The sequence below is a fragment of the Panthera onca genome, chromosome D1 (assembly GCF_046562875.1).
Source record: "Panthera onca isolate mPanOnc1 chromosome D1, mPanOnc1 haplotype 2, whole genome shotgun sequence".
NCBI classification, from domain to species: Eukaryota; Metazoa; Chordata; class Mammalia; order Carnivora; family Felidae; genus Panthera; species Panthera onca.
The window spans coordinates 39993811-40014513 of NC_138348.1; the positions used below are offsets into that span (position 1 = coordinate 39993811).

Genomic DNA, 20703 nt, shown 5'->3' on the forward strand with positions numbered 1-20703 from the left:
TTTATTATTGAGAGAGAGAGAGAGAGAGAGAGACAGACAGACAGAGACAGAGCATGAACATGGGAGGGGCAGAGAGAGGGAGAGACACAGAATCCGAAGCAGGCTCCAGGCTCTGAGCTGTCAGCACAGAGCCCAATGTGGGGCTCGAACCCACGAGATCATGACCTGAGCCAAAGTCGGATGCTTAACCGACTGAGCCACCCAGGCACCCCAGAAGCTTTTTATTTTGATGAGGTCCCAATAGTTCGTTTTTGCTTTTGTTTCCCTTGCCTCCAGAGACGTGTTGAGTAAGAAGTTGCCGCAGCCTGTTGACATCTTGATTTTAGACTCTGACATCCAGAAGATAATAAATTTGTGTTGCTTTAACCACAAAGTTAGTGATAATTTGTTACAGTAGCAGTAGGAGACTAATACAGCTGGCTTCAGAAGAGAGAGAGAGAAACTGTTTCTCACAGGAGAATTTATATTTCCTAGTGTCAGTACAACCAGAGTTTCTGGGAGAGAGAGAGAGAGAGAGAGAGAGAGTGAGTGTGTGTGTGTGTGTGTGTGTGTGTATGATGGGACTTGCCCAGATGGCATATGGACATCTTTTCTCTCCCAGACCATGGCTGACACAGGACAGGTTTCCTCAAAATGAATGGACGCTCTCCTCTCAATTGAACCTTTGTGTGGAGAGGGGCTCACATGCCGAAGTGGATTTGGCCTGCACACCCCCTCCTCTGAAAGACATCAAGGGTATCATTGTCTTCACGCACTAATAAGCACTGCCAGGCAGTTGGCTTTGCTTTCCTTGTGCTCTCTTTTCGCAGTGACATCTGCAGATCTTCAGCTGGCATTCCGGGTACCGTGCAAGAGAGGGCAGGAGGGTGAATGACGGGGGGAGGGCGGCCCCAGTCCCAATGGCAATTTTTTACCACTTGTAAATGTACCTACATTTTTGCAGTTAAAAGTGCGTTCTACAAGAAGGACCCCAGACCTTTTATTGGACAAATGGAGCTCTGAAAAGTCCTAAACCGGCCCACATGCTCTGTTGGGATGTGGAACGGCGTAGAACACGGTGATGCAGAACAGTGCCGAAAGCTGGATTTGAATGCTGGTTCCTACCGGCTGTGGTCTCTGGGTTTGTTACTGTTCTTTTCCTCATCTGTGAAATGGGAGAATAGGGTGGTTCTGGGTACCCAGTGAGACACTGCGTTTATGTGCATCGCACAGCGCCCCCGAGAGAAATCGCTCTCGACCCATGGTAGCTCTTGCACCTAGCCCCTGATCTGGTGTCAAAATGAATGATGGTAAAGAAATAACACTAGGGTTCTGGGGGCAGTTATCTCGTTGGAGGAATCTCTGCTGAAAGGTTTCCAAAAGGCATGAAATATTTTTTTCCTGGGTTCCCTCTGGGCTTGAAGCCTCTCTTCCATGCTGTGATTAGACGCCTGTAATCTGAGCTTCCCATCTTGCGGTCCTGCTCAATGGACCTGCTTTCCCTCTTGTCCCCCCCAGCAGTGTTCTCAGGCTGGCTAGACCCATCCATCAGAAGCTCTGAGGCTTGTAGGGGGAAGAGCTGAGCTGGGGAGTGGAGCAGTCAGTCTGCAAGGAGAAGTGGCCACTTACTCCCACCTCTGCAGCAAGAAGTACAATCCGCTGATGGGGCAGGAAACCTTCAGGATGGGCTCAAGTAGCAGCCGGGCACGTTTAAATGCAGGACCGGCCATCCGTTGGCCGCCACCTCAAATGACAGGTGCCCCAGCTCTGCCTGCAAAGGCAGTGCCTCCCTGCTCACCAAGGCGGGGGCTGCCTTGCAGAACTGGTCCCTGTGCTGAGCGGAGACAGGAAGGCTAAGAAGGAATCATCCTGTTTCTGCCCTGGACCCAGAGGGTTCCCAGCTCCAAGGGCAGACAAGAGGGGAGATCTGGGAAAGAAGTCAGGATGGGGGGTCACGCTCACCCCCAGGGGCCCGTCTGAGCAGAAGCTGAAAGGCTAACTGTGAAGCTGGGGTCACTTCCCCACTGTGCCCTCACCAGACTCCAGAGGATACGAAATAAGAGAGGGTCTCTAACCAGGGAGGAGGGGAACAGCGCCCAGCTGTGGGCAAACCCCTGCTCCCTTCCCTGGCCCGGGCCCTGGGCCGTGGGTGTGGAGGGAGTACCCCAGCCAGAGTAGCGCCCCTCCAGCTTCAGGGTGTGGGCCCTGAATCACATGCGGCCTTGCTGAGATGCAGACCTAAGATGCAGGGCCTGACTCTGCATTTCGAGGAGACCTCAGGCGGGGCCGTGCTGCTGGCCCACCTTGCGGACCGCACTTGGCCTGAGAAAAGCATCAGGGTAAACGATGACACAGAAACAAGGCAAGGGCTGGCAGGGGGCCTTTCTCTTGACTTCCACAGTGTTCTGGGCGCCACGCCTCTCAGCACAGGTAATTAAGAGCGCTCTCACTTCTTCCGGCCTTTGGGGCTCCCCAGAGTGCCATTCTGGAGAAGGAGCAAGGCTAGGGCAGGGCTCAGGGATTTGGATGTGGATTTGACACTCACCAGGTAGAGACGCAGGGGTAGGACCCAGCGTAGCCTAGCTGTAGCAGCTGGGGGGGGGGGGGGGGTGCAGGCAGATAAGAGAGAGGCAGGTGGAAAAGAGAGGCGCGAGGGTGGAGTCACGGGGGAGCTCTGGACACAGGGCTGGGGCTCTGACCCTCATCGGCTGTGACACCTGAGGCAGGCTAACTCCCTGAGCCTCAGTTTCCTCTCGATAAGTGAGTACTAAACATTTAGACGTCAGGATTAGAATAAGGACTAAATAAAGCAACAATTGTGAAAACATCCAGTGAACTGCTTGGCCCATAACAGTCTCCAATAGCCAATACATTTGGAAATAAAAAGCAAATAAGCCCATGCGGGATCTTGACAGGCAAACAAAGGAGCTTGGCTTGTGCTACCAAGAAGCCAGCCACAAATTAGCCCCAACTCTTCAGTAAAGCTAGCCACCCCCCTCCTGCCTCTCTGCTGAACTGCCTCTGAGCGATTATGAGCCCTTACACGGAGCTCAAACAGACACAATTATAGAATTCAAAACCAGTCCTGAATGCAGACCTCTTGCTAATTCCCATCAATCTTTTGCTTTGGTCTGAACTGGTGTGATTCCACAGACCCCGACTTCCTGGAATTATTGGCCTGCTCTCTCTGCCCTCACAGCCTCCAAGAGCAGCGGCAGGTTGCAGGGGACGGCACCCTACCCGGGCGTCCTGGGGACACAGCACAGCCTGGGCCTGGGGCCTTGAATCTGAAACCTGTCGAAGCTAACAAAAGAAATGACCCATTTTTCCGGGTCCTCGGTCGAAGCTCTCAGAAAAAGGCAGCCTCCAGAATGAATCCTTCCCAAACAAATCAAGCCAAGGAGGCAGCGTTGCCAGGAAGGCTCTGTCTGCGAGGCCGGGCGTGGGCCCTCCTCCCTCCTCTCTGCTCTCCCGGCCTCCCCCTCTTCAGGCCTTCTGGGCTAGACACAGCCTAGGCCACTTTTCATGATTTTTTTTTTCATTTTTTAGGAATAATATTTATAAATGGTTTTGGACCCGGAAACTTTCAACGTTTCCACTGAGTTATTTCCCCGCCCCCCTCTCCCCCACCCCCACCCCCCGCGCCCGCCACGGTGTATTTTTTTTTTTAAGTAGATAGAAACAAAGCCAGCATCTCACAAACAGACCAAGAGGGAATGATGGCAAATCCACTTAAAATCAGCATAGAGGAGCGCGACCTTACCCCCCTTGTGAGAGAATCTTAGCTGAGGCTGGGCTGGAGGGCCAGGAGTTTCTCCCCAGGCGTAAAGATCTAGATGAGAATAAGAGCCGAGAGGAGGCTGGGTGGGGGCCCATCAGCATCTCCTCTGGGCGTTTTTCTCCCAAATACCCCTTGCCCTGCCTCCCCCCCTCGACCTCTCCAAAAGTCCAGTGGCCGTCCTATGTCGTGATCGGGAACCTACCTGAGCTCCCTCACCAGGAGACCGCAGGGAAGGTAACTAAGTTCTCAGTGCCTTAGTTTCGTCACCAGTCAATGGGGCACTACCATATGCATCTCACGGGGCTGCTGTGAGTTTCAGAGGAGTTAATACCCGTGAGGCATCTAGAACATGGCTCGGCACAAAGCAAGGTTCAATAACTTAGTATGTCCCAAACCACCAGCAACAACCTCTTGATCCCACCTGGGACACCCCAGTCCTTCCTTGGTCCCCCATCTCAGTACGACAACCGCATCCTTCCTGTGGCTCAGGTCCCAAGGCTTGGAGTCATTTTTTTTTCTCTCCTTTCTTTCTCATACCCCACAGGCAATCCACCTGCAAATTTTGTCAATTCCACACTTACATTCAGACTCCGGTGGGTTCAGCCCCCGACCGACACCACACTCCAAGCTAAGTGTCACTTTTCGTACACACTACTGCAGTAGCCTATGCTACTCTCTCGTCCTGGCCCTCAATCTCTCCTCCACACAGCCTCCAGAGTAATCCTTTAAAAAGCCAAGTTTTGGGGCGCCTGGGTGGCTTGGTCGGTTAAGCGTCCGACTTCGGCTCAGGTCATGATCTCACGGTCCGTGGGTTCGAGCCCCGTGTCGGGCTCTGTGCCGACAGCTCAGAGCCTGGAGCCTGTTTCAGATTCTGTGTCTCCCTCTCTCTCTCTGCCCCTCCCCTGTTCATACTCTGTCTCTCTCTGTCTCAAAAATAAACGTTAAAAAAATTTAAAAAAAAAAATAAAATAAAATAAAAAGCCAAGTTTTCACTAGGGCCTAGAAGGTCCTACGTGACCCAGACCCCCCTCCTCTGGGATGTTATCACCTCCTTCTCTTCCCCTTGCTCACTTTCCCCAGCCACACTCTCTTCCTTCCTGCTCCTTAAACCTGCCAAGAATGCTCCCGCCTCGGGCATTTGCACTTTCTATTCCCTCTGCCTAAAACACTGTTCCCTCAGAAACCTTAGGGCTCCTCCTTCGCTTCCGTCAGGTTCTGCCCACACGTCGCCTCATCAGAGAGGTCTTCCTCGAACCTCCCGTATAAAAACCTTTCCTCAGCAGCGTCTGGGTGGCTCAGTCGGTTACGCGTCCGACTCCTGATTTAGGCTCAGGTCATGATCTCACGGTTTGTCAGTTTGAGTTCCTGCGTGAGGCTCCATGCTGACAGTGAGGAGCCTGCTTGGGATTCTCCCTCTCTCTCTTCTCTCTCTCTCTCTCTCTCTCTCTCAAAATAAACAAATACTCCCCCCCCCCCGCCCAAATAAAAAGAAAAAAAGAAAAACCTTTCATCATGTGCTATGCCCATTTCTCTGCTTGATTTTCCTTTTTAGCTTATTGCTGGTTAATATTATAAATCTGGGGGTTTTGTGGGTTTTTCCCCCCTCCTTCCTCTATTTTAAGCCCTAATATAGCAGTGGCTTCGTTGCTTTTCCCCAGTGCTTTATTCTAAGTCTGCAGAAACATGCCAGGCACATAGTAGGTGCTTTGTAACCATTTATTGAACAACTCTCTCCCTCCATTCCTATCCCCCTCTAAGACAGCTCCATGCTGTGCCCAGTTTCATTTGCCACAACACAGATCATATGATGCTCCTTCATTGCTTAAGAACCACCTGTGGCCCCTTGCTGCCCACAGGGCGAAACTACTGTATCATATAGAAGCTCTCTTGGGGTCTGGTCCCACCCGGCCTCAGATCCCTCTATTGCCATCAGCAAACCCTGTTCTCCTGGAGCAGTAGTGTGTCATTGTCCCCTGAGTCACGGTGATCTTTTGCTCACACTGTTCCTTCAGCTTGGTCCATCTGTCAGACTCACTAGAGGGGGTTGAATGGTGCCCCCCCCCAATGATATGTCCATCCAGAACCTGTGTCGGTGACCTTTATATGGAAAAAGGGTCTGTGCAAATGTAATTAAGTTAAGGATCTCAAGATGAGATCATCATGGATTAGGGTGAGGTCTGCATCCAATCACAAGCCGTCCTCGTGAGAGACGAGATGGAGAGAAGATACATAGGACAAGAAGATGTGAAGACAGAGGCAGAGACTGGAGTGCTGTGGCCCCAAGCCAACAAACACCAGAGCCATCGGAAGCTGGAAGAGGCATGGAACAGACACGTCCCAGACACCTGCTAGCACCTTGATTTTGGACTTCTGGCCTCCAGAACGGTGAGGGCATAAACTCCTGTCGTTTTAAGGCACCAAGTTTGTGGTTATTTGTTACAACAGCCACAGGAAATTCGCATGCTCCCCTTCAAGACTGTTGTACAGATGCAGTCCTGGGCTCCCAGCCGTGCTGGGTCTGAGGTGACCTTTCTGCACTTAGATGCCCCTGCTTCCCTGGCCAAAGCTGATTGGACCAAGGATAGGCAGGTGGCCCAGGCTGGGCCGGACAGTGGCACGGGCATTGGGAACTGCATGGTGAGGCCACAGGGCGGGCGCTGATGGAGGAAGGTCATCCAGGCTCAGAGCTGGGACACATGGGGTCGTACAGGGAAAGGGAGCTGAGCAGAGATGTGCAGGATGGACACCAGCGACAAAGGAGACCAGGGGTCATGACGACTCTCTGGCTCCCAGAGGGAAGGTCCTGCTCGTTGCTTTCCAAAGGCTCCCTTGTACTTCTCTGTTATCCACCTCCCCACCCCACTTTCCCTCGACCTGGCTTTTCCTTGAGAAAACTGCTTTTCCTTCCAACCAAATCAATCCTGATCTAATGGCCGAGCTCCAGTGTCACCTCTGTAAGGGCTTCCTTGACTCCACTTCGTGGAGACAGAAGGCCCGAGATTTGGGGCGCCTTCAGCTCTGGGTCCCCACCAAGATTCGTTGTCATCGCCAGTGGTGTTCGCATGCCAGTCTCCCTGTAGACTGAGCTCCTCTAGTCATGCAATGATCTCCATGTGTGGGTCCCCATTTCCTAGTCAATTACCCAAACGGATACGGTGGCTGGAACCACAGTGGACAAACAGACGAAGAAAGGAATGAATGCCACCCATCTCTGCCCTTGAACCTGGGGTCAGAGTGGGGAGAAAGCAGCTCGTGAGGAGCTTGTGATGAGCACATGTCGGGGTAGGGGTTGGAGAAAGTAGAGGGATGCTCTGAGCCCGGGGGGGTGGGGGGCGGTGGTCGGGGGGGGGGGCTGCTGGGGGAGGCAAGGGGAAGGAGACACCACACTACGGAGGCCGTGGTGTGGGTGACGGCAATCCCTGGAGCAGGCAGAAGACAGTGCGGAGTGGGACAGAGACAGCATCGGGGGCAAGTGGTGGGGAGGGCCTGACTCGGACAGAAGTTCCAAGGTGGGAGCTCTGACGGGAGGTGTGAGCGGGGCCTGTCCTGGGGCCTCTGGCAACTCATCTGCTTAGCTGACGTCCAGCCAGGCTCCGCGCCCAGTGCCAGCTGTGGAGCGATGACAGATAGCAGAGTTCAAAAACCAGACGAGAGCTCTTGAGCGAACAAGACTGTATCTGCTGTTACAAGGACTGAGACAGAGTCAGCACATAACCAAAGCATTTAGGGAGCACTTTACAGTTTATAAAGTGCTTCCTCACACATAAATGATTACAAGGTCATGTGGCAGAGTAGGAAAGTGGTGATTGTTGCTGCAGAAGGCCCGAGTTAAGGCCTTGAGTCCACCGTTTGATGGCTACACAACCTTCAGCTCATAATAACCTCCTTGAGCTTCAAAGTCCTTGTCTGTAGAATGACACCAATGGTTAGGGTTTATTGAACACTTAACGTATGCCAGCTACTGTTGAAGTGCCTTTATTTTTTTAACTTTTTAAGACGTTTATTCATTTTTGAGAGACAGAAATAGAGCACGAGCCAGGGAGGAACAGAGAGAGAGGGAAACACAGAATCCGAAGCAGGCTCCAGGCTCTGAGCTGCCAGCACAGAGCCCGACGCAGGGCTCGAACTCACGGACCGCGAGATCATGGCCTGAGCTGAAGTCCGACGCTTAACAGACTGAGCCACCCAGGTGCCCCTGTTGCAAGCGCTTTTATATGTGTCAGCGATTTTGAGCATCAACACAACCCTCTGAAATAAGTACTATAGTTATCCCCATTTTGCAGGTGTGGAAACTGAGGCTTAAAGAGGCTAGGTAACTTGCCTGAGTCACACAACCAACCGCTCAGCCGAAAAGATGACATTTGAACCTACTTATTCCAGTTCCAAAATCCATGACAGCAGTCCTATCTCTGAGGTTTTGGGGGCCGGTAAGGTTAATATACACATAGCTGGTTAGTGGTTAGAGGTAAATACTGGCCATGGTTATTGTTTTGTTCCACACTCGTGGTGGTGTTAGACCATCTGGCTGCTGTAGCAGATGCTGTTGACATTCAGGCATCGCTGTTGGCCTGGCCTAGCGGTCACTCACAATGGTAACAGTGCCCCTCTGCATGGAGGCGCTCTCTCTCTCTCTCTCTCCCTCTCTCTCTCTCTGAGGGGGATGCTGGACCATCGAAGAGGGCAGGCCGGTAGCGCTGGGGTGCTCACACCCCAGGAGCATCCTGAGGCATGTGAATCAGTGAATAAATAGCCCATGGGATCAGTTCCCAAATCAACGACTTGCATGGCCATCCCTCCCTCGGGGTCTGTTTGGAGGACGAAGCTAAGACACAATGCGGATCAGTTTGGAGAGAGAGGAAAAGAAGAGATATCACCTGTTGAGGCTTGCGATGTTTCTGGATGCTGTCAGGGGAAGAGCTAGAGAGAGGAGAGGCACAGATAAGCCCTCGGACAGAAGGGGAAACTCCCAGTAAGGGCACCTGGACCAGGTTCCCCTCACACCGATTCTCAAGCAGAACAGCCCCTCAGCCCACATTTCACTCGACACTTCAAAAAGCCTGGACATCAAGGGATTCTGGCAAGATCCCCGGTGCCTACGGAGTAGCACACAGGGGCATTCCTTGAAGCTCTGGGACATGAGTGTAGAACGCGCACAAATGAGCCCCTCTGGTCTAAATAAACTGAGGCACGGTTTCATGAGGCCATTTTCTTTTCTCCCCACCCGCCCATACTCCTCTACTCAAAGGCCATGCTTGTTTGCTTACTTACTTAATCCCGGGCCCTTTGCACCTTCAAACGGCCCCTTTGTGTCGGGGATGAAGTGGAGCATTTCGGCCTCTCGGACACTGTTTTCCAAATGAACTTCCAAACACAGAAGAGCCCAGCTTATGAACCGTAAGACAGCACTGCGATGTGGGCTCAACGATTCAATGAACGGGAGGCAAAAAGAAAAAGCAAGAGACAGGATGAATTTTCAGCAGGTTCCTCCAGACAAACGGTTTGCAATTTCCTTGAAAAGGACGCTCAGGAGGAAGGAGACCAAAGAACATGATGGAAAAAAGAAAACACTGGCTCAGCAACGTGGCTTCTTCCCCTGACAAGACGGTCATGAGGGAACGGGGACAGGACACATTGAAAAGGGCTGAGAGCTGGCCAGAATGATGGGGAAGGGGGACCGTGTCACCTCAGAATGAGGGCCGCTGAAGTCACAGTCCCGGGGCTGGGTCCCAAAGGTTCCCTGCCCATTTTATTCATGACGAATAAAGCTGTAGAAACACTGGAAATGGAGGTCATCTGGCTGGAAGTGCCCTGGAAGGTCCACATGGGGAGAAGCTTTCAGGGAACGCAGTCGGAGTGAAAAAGCAACACAAGGATTTTTTAAAAAAGAAAAAAAAAAAACCCTGGCCATGAAAGAATATATTATATATTATTCATATTAATATTTATAGAGTATATCTGAATGTATTATTCAGAACTGACTAAAGAAAATACGGGGGGGGGGGGTATTTGCATTGCAATGCCCCCAGTTCCAGGGGTTCAGGCTCTTCCAGTCGGAGGAAGGATGACCTACTGGGCAAAAGCTTGGCTATGGAGCCAAACCTCCTGTGAAGGGATCCCCCAGCTCTGCCACTGATGTGCTGGGTGACCTTGGGCAAATGCTTGACCTTTCTGTGTGCTTTCGTTTCCCCATCTGCAAATCGGAGCTGATGATAATAAACGTACCCACTTCAGAGAGTTGTCTGCGAGGATTGAATGAGTCAGTATGTCTAGCGCACCTGGAAAAGGAGCTGGCGTATCCTGAGTACCCGATGCGTTACCTGTAGTTACCACACGGCTTCAGTAGACAATAGCTCCCCGGCACTACAACGTTCTCACAAGTGCAACAGACCAAAAGTTGAAAAGGCAAAGCAGCATGAAAGCGGGTCAGACCAAAGAAGGATTCCCGGAAGCCAGGAGACCGTCGTGCCTAGAACAAAGCCGCGATGGCCTTACCTGTGCACAGCTGTGAGGGAGCACGGATGGCTGATGGCTGTGCGTGCCACAGGTGCAGTGAGAGCTCTGAGGTCCCCCCGGCATTCCCAAGTTCACCTCGGTGTGGTAGAAAGGCCCGGATAGATGGCAGACCAGAAGCGTGGCTGAGACTGGGGCTCTGTCCCCGCAAAGGAACGGGCACAGCCCCTGCTTGCACTGGAAAGCAGCTCTGCCATCCGGCTGTGCCTGTCGCTGCTGTGGTTAGTGACCGGAGGCCGGCCCCCCGGGACCGCAGAAGGGCAGGGCACAGGCACGGTTCACAACCGGAAGCCGGCAGCTCTGTGGTCTCTCTGCGAGGAGGGCGGCATGTCTCAGACCCACTTGCCCTCGACAGCAGAACCCCATCTCCATCCTTTGCTCACGATAAAGGCCCCGGGCTTTTCCCTGACTCCAGAGGTGTCTTCAGGGGTCAGGGATGGCCCTTTCAGACAGGTGCATGCACCCTAGCCACACCGACGGTTCTGTGCAAACATTCCTCACGCACCCCCGGAACCCCCAAGTTTTTCACTCAGATTCCTGCAGCTTGAGAATGAAGCAGGAATTACAACAAAGACAAAGGGCCACTATCGGTAATTATTTCTGAAGTAACGAGCAACTAATTGGGACTCACGGTTATTAAAAACCTATATTGCAGGCAGTAATTAAACCACAGCTAACGAGGATTTCAGCACCACCGCTCTGCAGCCACCGCTCCAGCCCCCTGGTTCCCCGGGCGGAGGGGTCTGTTGTTAGAGAAAACGAACGGCTTCTTCACAGTCCTCCAAGAGATCTTAGTCATTCTGGAGGTTTCTGCCGGGGAAGTCAGTACGGCCAGGCAGCAGAGCGAGACAAGGCTCGAACGGGAGAAGCTGAGGAGCACATGGAGGTTTCTAGATGGGCTGCCGTCCCCCTGGGGATGGTGACATCATGCCTTTGGGAAAGGGCCGCAGGCTATTGTCAAGTCAGTGGGAAAAGAGCTGAGTTGGCTCTTTTATAAATAGATTCACTGAGCACCTCTAACTTGTCTCGAGGGCCAAGAGATGCACGTGTACACACGATTTCATTTATTCCTCCTAGCAACCTTAGGAAGGACGTGCCATGAGGAACTGCTTTAGAGATGAGGGTACCGGGCTCAGAGAAGTGATGTCACCTGTCGGAACTCACCTGGCCGCTACAGAGAGGGAAGCCGAGGTTGGAACCCAGAAGGACGGGGAAACGTTGGGTCGCATTCTCACAGGCAACATGGCGATATGAGGCAGGTGCGGCGTCAGTGGGGACAGCTGGATGTGGCCCCCTTCTAGTCGACTGGAGAGCTTGTCGAGTTACCAAAACATTCCATGCCTTAGTTTCTACATCCGCAAAGTGGGGCTAATCATGCCTATCTAGCGGGTTTGCGATAACGACTACACAACATGCTGCATATAAAGCATTCTGTACAGTGCTCGGCACACGACAAATGTCCAGTAAATGCCAGCTGTTATTACAGGAGCTGTTCGGATGCTCTCAGAAGCAGCAAACTCATCATCTGAGCATGGCAGAGTTTGTGCAGCAGTGGAAGCCATGGAGGTCTCAGTAGAGTGTCTGTCTGCCTCTGTCCCTTGGGAAGGGGGCAAACAAACCCAGAGGGCTGGCTCAGCTCTGAGGCCACTGCCCTGGTGTTCGGGGCAGCGGGAAGCTGGCCAAGCTCCCAGACAGCCTGTCTCGGGCCGGGAGCACAGAGCCGTTGCCTCACCAGCTTGTAATGAGCTGCGTCTCCATCCTGATTAGGGGAACAATCTCCACTCAGAAAGACTCAGGGGAAGGAAGTGACAGCATCGTGGGGACAGGGCATAACCTCGCCTCCCAAGGAGGGGCTGGCTTCTGGGGAGCTGGTGTCTTGAAGGTCACAGCCCAAGATGGTGCCCATCTCCAGGGAGGGGGCTGTGTAGACCCCACCGAGGCAAGTCTGGGTCAGAGCAGGAGACACGCTGGGGCCAGCCCAAGCCTCTGTCTGCAAGCCTGGAAGGCAGCTGCTCGCAGGCTCTGGTTTGCCAGGAAGGCAAGCAAGGAAACCAACATTCTCTGGGCACCTTCTGGGCACCGGGCCTGATGCCAGCCTATGACATCATCACTGCCATCAACATTGTCCTAGTAAACAGAATGTTAGGGCACCGGCTTTTTCCAAAACCGTGGATTGCAGCCCATTACTGGATTATGAAACCAGTTTAGTGGGTAATAAATAGCAGTTTTCAAATTTTTAAAAATGTTTTCCTCCTTATTATTTTAAAAGACTGTTTTAAGTTTATTTATTTTGAGGGAGACAGAGTGTGAACAGGTGAGGGATAGAGAGAGAGGGAGGATCCCAAGCAGGCTGAGTGCAGAGCCAGAGGCGGGGCTCGAACTCATGAACCTGTGACATCCTGACCTGAGCCGAAGTCAGGAGTCCGACACAGAACCGAGTGAGCCATCCAGGTGCCCCGACAAATAGCATTTTAAAAATAACATGATTAAACAAACAAACAAACAAACAAACAAGAAGACCAGAAAATCTTAGAGTGCACTCACTGCACAGAGCAAGGATTAGCATTGCCTTGTGGAAGGTTGAGTTTCTTTAGCGTGTTTGGGAGCTGGGTTGTAATGGGGATAGAGATCGTGCCCATTTCATAGAATTGATGTAGGCCCTGAATGGATTAACATTTTAAGTGGGTGAAGCAGTGGAGCACAGGCCACCAGCACCACTCATGTCCCCTTGGAGGTAGTCCAGTTTCCCAGCATGTGCCAACAGCATCCTGAGTCACTCTCCTGAGGGTGCTCTCTGGCTGTGGGACACACTTAGCGCGAGCCCAAGGCGAGTGTCAGTGTGGTGGAATTAATACCCCAGGAGCAGCTCTCAGCCGATGAGGACTCCTCAGTGCAGGGATTCTGAATATCCCCCCCAGGGGTACCCGGGTGGCTCGGTTGGTTCCACGTCCGACTTTGGCTCAGGTCATGATCTCGCCATTCCCGAGTTTGAGCCCCACTTCGGGCTCTGTGCTGACAGCTCAGAGCCTGGAGCCTGTTTCAGATCCTGTGTCTCCTTCTCTCTCTCTGCCCCTCCCCCACTCATGCTGTCTCTCTCTCTCTCTCTCTCTGTCTCAAAAATAAACATTAAAAAAAAATTAAAAGTCTGAGTATCCCCCCCAGTCTCTCAGAGGGTGCCCAGTGGGGCTGAGCCCCACTGGCCCATGGAAGCACTCCCTTCCTCGTCTCCTTGCCCCTCTCTCACTCTGCTTCCTGGGATCCCCTCCCAAATAAACTTCCTGCATCTATACCCTTTTCTGGTGCCTAATCTTATTTTGGATGAGCCCAACTTAAGACAAGCAGATCTGGCACAAAGTCAGTGCTCAATAAGCATTAGTTTGTGTGAAGCATATTCCTCTTGAGATAAGATCTGTGTAAATATTTGATATGCATCGTCTCATATAATCTTTGCCCAGATGTTCTGAGGTAGGAACTGTGATTGTCCCCATTTTCCAGATAAGGAAACCGAGGCTTAGAAATCTTAAGCTCTTGGGTCAAGGTTACATAGAAAGCTTACACAGAAACCCATAGAAAGGGGAGAGCCCTGCCAGTTAGCGCCTGTTGTTTCTCCCCTTTGACAGATGTGCAGATGGAAAGTTCAGGAAAGTACAGCACTCAGTTTCCACGCTAGTCACCGGCAGGCTGGGACCAGCCCCAGGCACTCTGACTCCCGGCCCTGTGCCTCCCATGACAGCAGGCGGCCTCCCAGCACCCTGGAAAGGGCAGGCATGGGAGAAATCCCCTCCCTTAGAAACAAGACCCTGAGGTGGACACTGGCCGGCTGTGCATTAAACTTGCAATTTAGGAGAGGGATAGGATGTCGATGGAAAGAAGGAACAGTCTTAGCAGGCTTACTGGGACTTCTGGACAGACGGAAGTCGATTTTAATTGTTGTACCTCAACTTCTCAGCCTGTCAAATGGGCCTGCGGCCAGGTATTAAGTCCCCTATCTGCGGCTTCAACCTGAATCTTCTTACCTTATCTCCAGCTGCCCCACCATTTCCACGAAAGCACCATGAGTTGTGTGTGCCTTAGTCTGAGCTCCATCTGTGTAAAGCTCCCCGTGATTATTCACTAAACGTCTGCTGTGTGCCGGGCGTCAGAATAACCGCTCGGTGCCTCGACTGCCTCATCTAGTAAATCGAAACAATCTTCGTGTCCTCTTCATGGGAATGTTATGAGGATTACACAAGCAAGTGGTGCAAACCACATAGCTAACGAAGGACTCCTATCTAGCATATAGAAGGGCTCCCCAAACTCCGCATTAAAAAACCAAGCAATTCAATTAGAAAACGAGCAAATGACAGGAAAAGCCATTTTACCAAAGAGGATATATAGATGGAAAATAAGCACCTGAAAAGATGTGCAACATCACTAGCTATTGGGGAAATGAAAACTAAGTCCCTGATGAGATGCCACCATACACATGTTAGAACAGCTAAAATAAAAAATAGTGATAACACCAAATGCTGGGAAAGATGTGAAAAAACTGAGTCACTCATACATTGCTGGAGGAAATGTAAAATGGTACAGCCACTCTGGGAAACAGGTGACTCTTAAAAAACTAAACATATCCTTGTCATATAACCTAACAACTGTACTCCTGGGCATTCATCCCAGAGAAATGAAGACTTACGTTCAAATAAAATCTATATACCCAGCTTTATTTGGAATAGCCCAAGCTAGAAACAACCCAGAAGTCCTTTAATGGTTAAACTATGGTACATCCATACCCTGGGATATTACTCAGCAACAACAAAGGGATGAACTATTTATTGGTACACAGAACAACTTGGATAGATTACGCTGAGTGAAAAAAATCCAGTTTTACAAGGTCACGTACTATGTCATTCCATGTAGATAACACTGTTGCAGCGACAAAATTCTGCAGATGGAGAACATATGAATGGTTGCCAGAAGTTAGGGATGGAAGAAGGGAGAAGGCTGGGTATTCCTATAAAGGGGTAGCACAAGGGAGATCCTTGCCGAGACAGAATAGATCTGCACCGTCATTGCGGTGGTGGTTCCACAAATCTACACAAATGATAAAACAACGTATAACTACACTCACACGCCATCATAAGGATGTCTTTTTCCTAGTTTTTATACTATACTACAATTATGTAAGATGTAACCACTGGAGAAAACCAGGTGGAGGGTGTGAGGGAACTCTTTGTACTATTTTGCAACTTCTGCAAATCCATGTTTTAAACGAACGGTAAAGAGTTTAGATCAGTGCCTAAGCGAGTACTTAATCAATATTAGCTCTCATGATTATTATGTCATTTTCATTATTACACCATAGAAGTCATTTCATTTAATGCTCACAATAAGCTTATGAGGAAGGGTTTTTTGTTTTTTGTTTTTTGGTTTTTTTTTTACCATTTTTTGGACAGGAATGCTAAGACTAAGGTACATTAGATAACTTGCCTAAGCTCACATACCCAGAAAGACTGAGAAATTGAAGCCCAAATCCATAGACCTCCCATATATATATGTGGGTACAAAGACCACTAAGGTAAAAATCTTTGCTCTAGTCAAGCTTATAACATAGTGACCAAAGTAAGAGATATAACTCAAACCCAAGCAGAACCTAAGTTCTGTGGGAGGACAGGAGATAGACTATAGGACTTCAACTGAGGAGATCTAGGAAGGCTTCCTGGAGAAGGTGGCATTTGGGATTGTTTTGAAAGATGAGTAGGAGAGGCACCTGGGTGGCTCAGTTGGTTAACCGTCCGACTGCAGCTTAGATCATGATCTCGCAGTTTGTGAGTTCAAACCCTGCGCCGGGCTCTGTGCTGACAGCTCAGAGACTGGAGCCTGCTTTGGATTCTGTGTCTCCCTCTCTCTCTTTGCTCCTGCCCCACTCATGCCCTCTCTCTCTCACTCAAAAAAAAAAAAAAAAAAAAACAACAACATTAAAAGAAAGAGGAATAGGGTTAAGTAGGCGTGGAAGGGAATAGCGGTACAGGAAAAGGCATTTCAGACAGAAAGAACTTGATGGTTAAGTGGCGGGAGTGCTTGGAGAACAGCAACGACCCAGGGTTGCGACAGCAGATGAAGGAAAAGCAGAGAGCAGTCAGTGAAGATGGGCTCTGGATGACAGGCTGGGGACTGGGTTCCTTCACTGTAACCTGCAAAGGCCCGGCGAGTTGAAAGGCAATGTGGAAAGTGCACGTGCAGTTAAAACAAAGTACACAACAAGGGGCCAGCCTTCTGTTTATGCTGAAACAGTCAGGCTGAGCTGCACAGTGGGTTCTGGGCTCCCAGGAAGCGGGGAGGTCCTTGAGGTCCATTTAAGGACCTCAAGATAAAGTTTTCCAGGGTCGTTCCAAGGCCCAGACCTAGCAGATCCTGAAGCAACCTCTGTTGCCCACAACAGAGGTCCCACCTAGCAACCTCTGTCTCTTGTGCGTCCCACGGCCCCACAACAGTTATCTTGGGCTTTGGAGTTTTGAGTCTCAACAGTGAGTTAGGAACCCTATCACACTTGTACTTACTTATTTATCTTCCTTCCCTGACAATAACTTCTGTGTGGTCAGTATCGAAGGCTATCTGGGTCATCGCTGAACCCAGGATGGAGTCAACCTCATAGAGGTGTCCAGATTCAACTCCATCCGATGGACCCAGTGTTGACTTATTGGGCACCTGCTACACGCAGACCCTGTGCTCAGGGATTGGAGGTGAAGGAACAAGACGCAGCCCCTTAGCGGGGGAGAGTCAACCCCGGTGCACCACACTCAGGGCAATGGCAGGGCCGACCGCGGCCAGCGGAGACAGTCACGTCGACATAACTTGTCTTAAAAACTGAGGAGGTGAAGCCTCACTTCCCATGAGAATGGGCACCGTCGGTCCCGGTGTCCAGAAATTCTTAATGGGGCTAACCTGAGACACAGATCATGCTTCCATCTCAGTAAATGTCTTGCAACCGTGACAGCGAGACCTGCAATTTTTTTGCTAAGATCACGAGGGAAATTGAAAGCAACACGACCTCCATCTTAGAAATGTATTATGACATAATACTTTTTTTAATGTTTATTTATCTTTGAGAGACAGAGAGGGTGCAAGCAGGGGAGGGCAGAGAGAGAGAGAGAGAGAGAGAGGGAGACACAGAATCCGAAGCAGGCTCCAGGCTCTGAGCTGTCAGCACAGAGCTCAACACGGGGCTCGAACTCACAAACGGTGAGATCATGACCTGAGCTGAAGTCGGACGCTTAACCGACTGAGCCACCCAGGTGCCCCTGGAACAATATGTTTTAAAAAATATTGACTCATTTGGAGTGACAGTGAGAAAGACTGTGCCTGTGCCAGAGAGTGGGGGCAGAGGGAGACGGAGAGAGAGAATCTCAAGCAGGTTCCGTGCTGTCAGCACCGAGCCCGATGCGGGGCTCATTGATCTCATGACTATGAGATCATGACCTGAGCTGAAATTAAGAGCTGGATGCTCAACCAATTGAGCCACCCAGGTGCCCCAAGGAATAATACATTTTATTTATATATATTTTTTTAAGGAATAATACATTTTAGATCACTAGCCAAAAGAGCGATGTACTTTCTGCGTTTCAGCTTGTAGAGACATGAGATCTTTTTTTCTTCTACTTTTTTTTTCTGTTTTTAATTTTATTTTTTTAATTTACATCCAAATTAGTTACTATATAGTGCGACAGTGATTTCAGGAGTCGATTCCTTAATGCTCCTTTACCCATTTAGCCCATCCCCCCTCCCACAACCCCTCCAGTAACCCTCTGTTTGTTCTCCATACTCAAGAGTCTCTTATGTTTAGTCCCCCTACCTGTTTTTATATTATTTTTGCTTCCCTTCTCTTATGTTCATCTGTTCTGTGTCTTAAAGTCCTCATATGAGGGAAGTCATATGATATTTGTCTTTCTCTGACTGACTAATTTCACTTAGCATAATTCCCTCTAGTTCTTTCCACGTAGTTGCAAATGGCAAGATTTCATTCTTTTTGACTGCCGAGTAATACTCCATTGTATATATACACCACTTCTTTATCCATTCATCCATCGATGGACATTTGGGCTCTTGCCATACTTTGGCTATTGTCGATAGTGCTGCTATAAACATGGGGGTGCATGTGTCCCTTCAAAACAGCACACCTGTATCCCACGGATAAATGCCTAGTAGTGCAATTGCTGGGTCATAGGGTAGTTCTGTTTTTAGTTTTCTGAGGAACCTCCATCCTGTTTTCCAGAGTGGCTACACCAGCTTGCATTGCCACCAACAATGCAAAAGAGATCCTCTTTCTCCTCATCCTCGTCAACATCTGTTATTGCCTGAGTTGTTCATGTTAGCCATTCTGACGGGTATAAGGTGGTACCTCATCGTGGTTTTGATTTGAATTTCCCTGATGATGAGCGATGTTGAGCATTTTTTCATGGGTCATTTGGCTATCTGGATGTCTTCTTTGGAGAAGTGTCTATTCAAGAGACATGAGATCTTTTAAAAAGGCCTATCTTTTTAAAAAAATTAATGTTTATTTATTTTTAGAGAGAGAGACACACACAGAGTGTGAGCAGGGGAGGGGTGGAGAGAGAGGGAGACACAGAATCTGAAGCAGGCTCCAGGCTCCGAGCTGTCAGCAGAGAGCCGGACGTGGGGCTTACACCCATGAACCGCGAGATCATGACCTGAGCCAGTCGGATGCTTAACCGACTGAGCCACCCAGGCACCCCAAAAAGGTCTATCTTAAAAATAAGTTGACTCAGACTTTGCAGGAACTAAAGTGACTCTGAGGGACAGTGGAATGAATCATAACATGTAAACTTTCTTAAATAAAAATTTATGGGCTTAAAAAAATGTGGGGTTGGTATTTAGTTGTCTGTGGGTCTTTGCAGTCAGGATTGTTGCTCGCGTGTCCACTTTGCTTTGCCCTCACTGGGCTTTTCCCAGGGCCTGGCTCAGCTAATGCTTTTGGAACATGATTTTGAGCTGTATAGATAGTTTTTCCAGATGTATACTCAAGTTACAGAAGGAAGAAATAGATAAAAAGGAGCAGCTGAGGGGGACCTCAAAGATCCTCTGGGACAGCTGCTTTCAATCTTGGTTTTCTGCAGCCTAAGGCTTCTGCAGAGGTGCCCCCGCTGGGCTGGGAGACAGCTCTGGGGAAGGGGGTGCTGAGGGTCTGGGCTCAGGGTCTCCTGCCTCAACGAAAAGAGCTTGGGGCGCCTAGGTGGCACAGTCGGTTAAGCGTCTGATTCTTGATCTTGGATCAGGTCATCATCTCACGGTTTGGGACTCTGAGCCCTGCACCGGGCTTTGCCATGATGGTACGGAGCCTGCTTGGGATTCCACCTCTCCTTCTCTCTGTCCCTCCCTACCTTGTGCTGGCTTACTCGCTCTCTCTCTCTCAAAATAAATAAACAGTAAAAAAAAAAAAAAGAGCTCAATGTAACCTTTTCTGCACGTTGATGTTCCAAATATGTTGGAAGAAAGGTTCCATGGTTTAAGATTTAAAACCCACTAAGCTAGTCCTACACAACCAATCATCATCACCACCACTTTTCACAATAGCTGATTTGGGGAGTTTCACGCGTGCCAGGCGCCGTTGAATGTGCTTTGCATGTATTATCTCATGCAATCCCCAGAGCAACTCTAAAGAACAGGTACCATTATTATCCCATTCCACATAGGAGAAGACTTAGACCCAGAGGTTATGTAATTCGGCCAACTGATGTAAGCAATCTGATCTAACAACACGATCTAAGCAAGATCATAAGCAAGAGCGCCTGGCTTTGAACCCATGCAGCTGGCTCCTGCACCCGCACGGTTTTCCACTACCAGGTCCCGAGGAAGGGGGGGCCCAGAGGGCAGCAGGGACTTGCCCCACACCCCACAGGGTGCTCAGCAGGGGCAGAGCAATTTCCTCTCAGAGCGTCTTCCTCCCGACGCGCTCCTTCCCTCTCTCCCTCATCCTCAGTGTGCCTTCCAGAACCAGCTCGCAAGTGGCTTTACACAGACCATCTCTTGGTTGCCACGCACCTGTGCTCCCGCTCTGGGAGCCGCTGATGGAGAGGAGCCGCCAGGGCGGGTTTGGCTGCAATGCTGTTCTGAACGGGGCTGGGGCTCGCTCCCTCCTGGCCTGAGGCCTCATTGCTCGTCCTCTGCTCTAGCGGAAGTGGGTTTTGGCCATGGCATTCTAGGCACTTCACAGGCTGCTCTGTCTGAACACCCTCACCTCAGTCTCTTCCTCTGTGTACACGGTTGCAGATATGCATACGCCCTGGCCCTTTGCCGGTGCTGTTCCCTCTGCTGAGAATACCCTTCCTGACTTGTCGGCCTGGCACACTGCTCCTCAGATGTCCCCTCTCTAGGGCCCTGACCTCCCGCCAAGGCAGGAACAATCACACCCTCCCCACCACCCTCCCCGTAACAGC

At 50.4% G+C, this 20703-nt stretch overlaps 1 protein-coding gene and 1 non-coding gene across 2 annotated transcripts in view; one reads left to right on the forward strand and one right to left on the reverse strand.

The window, feature by feature from the left end:
• NAV2 (neuron navigator 2) overlaps nucleotides 1-20703 on the reverse strand; it is a 732958-nt gene that overhangs the window by 486906 nt on the left and 225349 nt on the right. The gene's annotated exons all lie outside the window — the stretch shown is intronic.
• LOC132662648 (small nucleolar RNA SNORA1) lies at nucleotides 17129-17263 on the forward strand. Its single transcript, XR_009602663.1, has one exon. It is a non-coding gene; the product is annotated as a small nucleolar RNA SNORA1 (small nucleolar RNA).